The sequence below is a fragment of the Schistocerca americana genome, chromosome 2 (genome assembly GCF_021461395.2).
Source record: "Schistocerca americana isolate TAMUIC-IGC-003095 chromosome 2, iqSchAmer2.1, whole genome shotgun sequence".
Taxonomy (NCBI): Eukaryota; Metazoa; Arthropoda; class Insecta; order Orthoptera; family Acrididae; genus Schistocerca; species Schistocerca americana.
In genome coordinates this window covers 691,152,085-691,159,406 of record NC_060120.1, presented here as the reverse complement: position 1 = coordinate 691,159,406, position 7,322 = coordinate 691,152,085, and the positions used below count along the sequence as shown (strand labels likewise).

The 7,322-nt window shown below is 45.2% G+C and overlaps 1 pseudogene; it reads left to right on the top strand.

Moving 5' to 3' along the window:
* The first annotated feature begins 5,388 nt into the window (after window positions 1–5,388).
* LOC124596982 lies at window positions 5,389–5,507 on the top strand (annotated as a pseudogene).
* Window positions 5,508–7,322: the final 1,815 nt, after the last annotated feature.

Below are 7,322 nucleotides of genomic sequence, written 5' to 3'. Positions count from 1 at the left end.
TGAAGTCGAGGGAGACAAAAATGGTGGAGCGATAGGAGTTAAGGTGGAGGGAAAGGAGATGAGTGAGGTGTAGGAGTTGATCATTGGCAGAGAAGGAAGGTCGAAAGCCACATTGGGTGTTGGGTAATGAACGAGTTCAGATTCTTACAATAATAGAAATGGGCCGTAGGAAGCTTTAGTGAACAGTCTTTGCAGTAATAATTGTATACTGCTGCCAAAAGCAGTGGACCTTATTGTCGTAAATTGCTGTGTATAATTCATATATTGGTATGCAAAACTTAAGGACGAAAGTAACTTTCGCCTGATATGTGACTGTCAAGCAGCATAGTTCGATGAATCGTGGACTACACATAGAAACAACTGCTGGAGAATAGTAAAGGAGATAACTGAAAGAAATACACAATGAGATGAACAGAAATGACATCAAACAATAATTACAGTAAAGTCACAGCCATTTATGTTGATCTCTGGACATTACAAAAGCCAGGACATGGTTCTTAATAGGGTGTGTGATCACCACCGACGGCAATGTATGTTCTGAAACGTGCTTCCATGCTGGCCACGGGGCTACTTAGTAGTTGTTCCACTAGTGTGATTGACAACTGCTGATGGTCGTTGGTGCATGTTTCCATGCCACAGTACGTCTCCCCAACGCATCCCACACGTGCTCGGTTGGATTTAAGTCGGTAGAATGGGTAGGCTGGTCCATTCGTCAAACATCCATCGTTCCAAGAGCTCCTCCGCCTGCGTTGTTAGATGTCATCGCGCACGGCCAGCGATAAAAATGAGGTGAGGGCCGAGTGCACCCCTCAAAGGACGCACATAGGGTAGGTGTACAGCGTCACAATGATGTAGATCGGTTAGTGTACCGTCTTCTAAGATCATGGTCAGTACGCCCATGGAAACTGTGACACCATAACACCTGTACCAACAGAACGATCATGTTCGACAGTGCTGGGTGCACCCTCATGTGGCTAAAGGTGGAAACACGTAATGCACCCAGAAACACTCTCGAGCATGATCGTTTTGGTGGTCCACGTATTATGGTGTGGAGAGCTGTAATGTTGCATGGGCGTACTGATTTGCAAATCTTTGAACACGGTACGCTCGCCGCTCAACGTTATTCTGACATTGTATTCATCTCCATCTACATTTACATCTACATACATACTCCGCAATCCACCATACGCTGCGTGGCGGAGAGTACCTCGTACCACAACTAGCATCTTCTCTCCCTGTTCCACTCCCAAACAGAACGAGGGAAAAATGACTGCCTATATGCCTCTGTACGAGCCCTAATCTTTCTTTCTCTCTTATCTTATCTTTGTGGTCTTTCCGCGAAATACACTCCTGGAAATGGAAAAAAGAACACATTGACACCGGTGTGTCAGACCCACCATACTTGCTCCGGACACTGCGAGAGGGCTGTACAAGCAATGATCACACGCACGGCACAGCGGACACACCAGGAACCGCGGTGTTGGTCGTCGAATGGCGCTAGCTGCGCGGCATTTGTGCACCGCCGCCGTCAGTGTCAGCCAGTTTGCCGTGGCATACGGAGCTCCATCGCAGTCTTTAACACTGGTAGCATGCCGCGACAGCGTGGACGTGAACCGTATGTGCAGTTGACGGACTTTGAGCGAGGGCGTATAGTGGGCATGCGGGAGGCCGGGTGGACGTACCGCCGAATTGCTCAACACGTGGGGCGTGAGGTCTCCACAGTACATCGATGTTGTCGCCAGTGGTCGGCGGAAGGTGCACGTGCCCGTCGACCTGGGACCGGACCGCAGCGACGCACGGATGCACGCCAAGACCGTAGGATCCTACGCAGTGCCGTAGGGGACCGCACCACCACTTCCCAGCAAATTAGGGACACTGTTGCTCCTGGGGTATCGGCGAAGACCATTCGCAACCGTCTCCATGAAGCTGGGCTACGGTCCCGCACACCGTTAGGCCGTCTTCCGCTCACGCCCCAACATCGTGCAGCCCGCCTCCAGTGGTGTCGCGACAGGCGTGAATGGAGGGACGAATGGAGACGTGTCGTCTTCAGCGATGAGAGTCGCTTCTGCCTTGGTGCCAATGATGGTCGTATGCGTGTTTGGCGCCGTGCAGGTGAGCGCCACAATCAGGACTGCATACGACCGAGGCACACAGGGCTAACACCCGGCATCATGGTGTGGGGAGCGATCTCCTACACTGGGCGTACACCACTGGTGACCGTCGAGGGGACACTGAATAGTGCACGGTACATCCAAACCGTCATCGAACCCATCGTTCTACCATTCCTAGACCGGCAAGGGAACTTGCTGTTCCAACAGGACAATGCACGTCCGCATGTATCCCGTGCCACCCAACGTGCTCTAGAAGGTGTAAGTCAACTACCCTGGCCAGCAAGATCTCCGGATCTGTTCCCCATTGAGCATGTTTGGGACTGGATGAAGCGTCGTCTCACGCGGTCTGCACGTCCAGCACGAACGCTGGTCCAACTGAGGCGCCAGGTGGAAATGGCATGGCAAGCCGTTCCACAGGACTACATCCAGCATCTCTACGATCGTCTCCATGGGAGAATAGCAGCCTGCATTGCTGCGAAAGGTGGATATACACTGTACTAGTGCCGACATTGTGCATGCTCTGTTGCCTGTGTCTATGTGCCTGTGGTTCTGTCAGTGTGATCATGTGATGTATCTGACCCCAGGAATGTGTCAATAAAGTTTCTCCTTCCTGGGACAATGAATTCACGGTGTTCTTATTTCAATTTCCAGGAGTGTATAAGTTGGCGGCGTACTGCAGTCAGCCTCAAATGCCGGTTCTCTAAATTTCCTCAGTAGCGATTCACGAAAAGAACGCCTCCTTTCCTCCAGAGACTCCCACCCGAGTTCCTGAAGCATTTCCGTAACACTCGCGTGATGATCAAACCTACCAGTAACAAATCTAGCAGTCCGCCTCTGAATTGCTTCTATGTACTCCCCCAATCCGACCTGATAGGGATCCCAAACGCTCGAGCAGTACTCAAGAACAGGTCGTATTAGTGTTTTATAAGCGGTCTTCTTTACAGATGAACCACATCTTCCCAAAATTCTACCAATGAACCGAAGACGACTATCCGTCTTCCCCACAACTGCCATTACATGCTTGTCCCACTCCTTATCGCTCTGCAATGTTACGCTCAAATATTTATTCGACGTGACTGTGTCAAGCGCTACACTTCTAATGGAGTATTCAAACATTACGGGATTCTTTTTCCTATTCATCTGCATTAATTTACATTTATCTATATTTAGAGTTAGCTGCCATTGTTTATACCAATTAAAAATACCTCCCTTTTTAGAAGTAATTTGTTTCTGACTTCATGTTTATGGATGACAGTTCGCGACCGCATCGGTTAGCGCAGGTGTAGGAACTTTTCGAACGAGAGAATACACGGCGAATAGACTGGCCTGCCTGTCCCTCGACTGAGATCCTATCGAGCACGTGTGGTGTGCTTTGGACAGACTTATTACAGGACGTACACGTGTACCGAAGACTATCCAGCAGTTTTCAACCGCGATAGTGGAGGAACGGAACGCTCTACCGCAGGAACTCATCACATCCCCTAATAAGAATGATCTCCGGCCTTTTGTAACGTCCAGGGGACCATCAGAAATGGCTGTGGCTTCAGTGTAATTGTTGTCTTTGAATAAAAGTGTAATTTCTGTTCGTCTCATTGTGTATTTCTTTCAGTTGTCTTCTGTAGCATATTATAGCAGTTCTTTCTACGTACAGTCCAAGTTTGAACGATCTGTGTAAATTGACAGTACCACATCGTGCAAAAGTTACTTTTGTCCTTAGACATTGCTCACCAGTGTATAATCCGAGAGGAAAGTGACACGCTCTTTGTAGACAGACCTGCAGCAGTGTTCAACAGTTCTGAATCCGGTCTAAAAACTACATTCGTCCAGCTCTGTTGTCATGCCGGTGTCTCGTTTCCAGTAATCCTTCTGGAATTCCACTGACGTCGTAGTCACGAGATTAAATCCGTCTAAAGCGCTCGCTCTGTGTACACACGGTTAAATCAGTCTCAAGGCGAGAAGACGATATGATGCAACAGGTTCGTTGCAAGATTTGGCAGCACTGCTGCCCAGTAGTCCCAGGCAGATATGTCCAGCCCCAGTGGTGCAGTTCTGAAAGCCATTTTCATGTAACAACTTGAGCTCCTAAAAGACAAAACTTTGAATAGAATTTACCATAAAATGACAATTTGGGAAGCAATAATATGATATATAATTTTTTTTATTTAATAGTCTTGATCTTAAAGTTTTTTAAACAGAGTTACCTGTTTCGGTTGTACAATAGCTATCTTCAGAATTTCTCGTTCTGCACCACAGAAACAAGTTATAACCATGTAAAAAGTAGTATTATTTTTACATGGTTGTGACTTGTTGCTGTGCAACAGAATGAGAGATTTTGAAGATGGTTGCTGCGTAAACAAACCGATAATTCTTTTCAAAAACTTTGCGATCAAGACAAATAAAAAGCTTTGTTTGCTAGAAGTTTCAGTCTCGCTGATCAGAGTAGCTGAGGATCAGAGTGGCTGAAACTGGTAACAAATAAAGATTTTGGTATCGGTAGCTCATAATGTGACATAAATATGCCTTCCTTTGGGTGTGGGAGAGTGTTTAAACGGTTATTTACAGACAGTGCTCGATAATATCTGCGATATCGATTTGCATTGGCAACTTCGGTGTGGCAACGCAATCACTTACCTATACACGCCCGGGTTCTCGGGTTCGATTCCCGGCGGGGTCAGGGATTTTCTCTGCCTCGTGATGACTGGGTGTTGTGTGCTGTCCTTAGGTTAGTTAGGTTTAAGTAGTTCTAAGTTCTAGGGGACTGATGACCATAGATGTTGAGTCCCATAGTGCTCAGAGCCATTTGAACCATTTTGAACTTACCTATAACGAAATCCTCAATACGCTTACATTCCTGTATGAATTATATAATTTTTACATATTTTTGGACATTCTGTCCAAGAATAAAGATGTCAGGTTGAACAGCTTTGCACCTGAAACATCCTGGAAGATTAAAACTGTGTGCTGGACAGCTCACACTCCGCTGCAGAGTGAAAATCTCATTCTGGAACTTTGCACCTATCGATCATAGTATGTACGTCATCGTATCATTTGCTTCATGCCTACACAGCGCTAGCAGGCACAACGTTACGAACGAAGACACATTAAGTGTTCTGTTTGATTATAATTTCAGCATTCTGTATGTATTTCATGGTAATATACAAGTATAATGGTTTATCAGTCAAACATGTTGTTCTCACTTCTTGAAGTGATGCATTTCCATGTTATATTCCATACAATCAGCCACGAGTGTTTTCCTCCACACATTTCCTTATCCCGTGCCAATGGTCTTGCCGCATTGGTAACACCGGTTCTCGTCAGATCACCGAAGATAAGCGCTGTCGGGCTTGGTTAGCACTTCGATGGTTGACCATCTGGGTCTGCCAAGCGCTGATGGCAAGTGGGGTGCACTCGGTCCTTGTGAGGATAACGGAGGAGCTACTTGTTTGAGAAGTAGCGGCTCCGGTCACAAAAACTGACAACGGTTGGCAGAATAGTGTGCTGACCACACGTCCCTCGATATCCGCATCCAGTGAGGCCTGTCAGTTGAGGATCACACGGCGGTCGGTCAGTACCGTTGAGCCCTTCGAGGTCTGCTTGGGCAGGGACTTTTCCTGATCCCTATTCTCCTTTGTGTAAGACGTAGTGAAATCAAAACGAAACACATGGAAAATAAGCAAGTAAACGGTTTATTAATTAAAAAGAAGTCACAATAAAGGATAATACATTTATTTCACTGTGAAATAAGACGATCAGTGCCTTAATTGGAAAATATTTGCGGTTGTCTACGAAATCATGTTTGTACCCAGGCGGGCACCTCTTCATCCGGAGCAAATTGACGGCACCAAATGTCTTTTTTCAGGGCTCCAAAAATATGGATATCGCATGGGGAGATATCGGCACTGTATGGAGAGTGTGTAAGGGCTTCCCAGCGAAACTTTTGCAGCGTGCTCGAAAGAACGTTGACAGCATGTGAGCCCTAAGGAAAGCTCTTATACACCCTCCGTACTGTCCGATTTGTACGTAAGAGATTTCCTTGTTTTTGGAGCCCTAAATAAAGACATTCGTGGTCGTCGATTTGCTTCTGACGGAGAAGAGCACTCCTAGGTACAATCGTGGTTGCATAGGCAACCGCAAATATTTTCCCATGGGGGCCCTGACCGTCTTGTCCCGCAGTGGGACGAATGTATTAAAAGTTATGGCGATTACTTTTGAATAATAAACACTATACTTACTTTTTTCCATCTGTGTCGTTTTCATCTCACTGTCCGTTATATTAAGGATCTATCGCCACCCGAGACTATTCCTCTCTTCCTGCCTTCCCAACATCCACTCCAATACCTTTTCCGTAGATACTACCCAACGGACCCATATACTTATACCCACACCTTACTACCGCTCTTAAAGTTTTACATCTCCAAAAACAGACTTTTTTCCCATTGCACGTCCTTCAATTTTTAATGTAAGTGCAGAGCCCTTTTTTCTAAGGTCACAGTTTCTACAACTTGTTGTAAATGCATTATTATTATTGTTTTTATTTTTCCTTTCAGCTTTTTCCATTTTAATGTAAAAATCTAAGAAAACCTGGTTTCTTTTATATAAAACCTTTACACCATAAATGGTTCTACAAACTTTAAAATCATTTGCAAATATTTTTCACCTTTTAATATATTGTTTTACAGTTATTGTTAAATAGGCCGTTTCTCGCATTATTTTTTGCTGTCAAGGTACCTTCAGCACAAGGGGATACAAAGAGCCTAAAACTAATGAAAACATATAGCATTATTAACAGTGGCTGTTTGCAGTTTGTTTCTTTGGAAGAATCAACCTTTTTTTTCTAAATTCCTATATTAATTTGTCATGCTACTGCAGAACAACTTGAAAATAACTGCATGTCGAAGTTGATGCGGAATAAAGTGGTTACCATTCTTCAAAACTTCATTTGGCAAAGCAGTTATCATTTCATTAATCGTTGCCTTCCCTCCTTCCTTTCTTTTTCTTGATCGTGCTAATCAGTTTTAGTCACAATGAAAGCAGACATCCAATTAAGACTTTGTGGGATGGTCTCTAGGAGTCAGAAACATTCAGTCTGATTCAAATCAGGTTAGTCGATAAGAAGTGCTTCCTTTTTTGTGGAATTATTGCGTTATAGAATACTATCAGACATGAAATGTACACGTCCGGTGGAACTAATAAGGGTTACTGAGCATATGT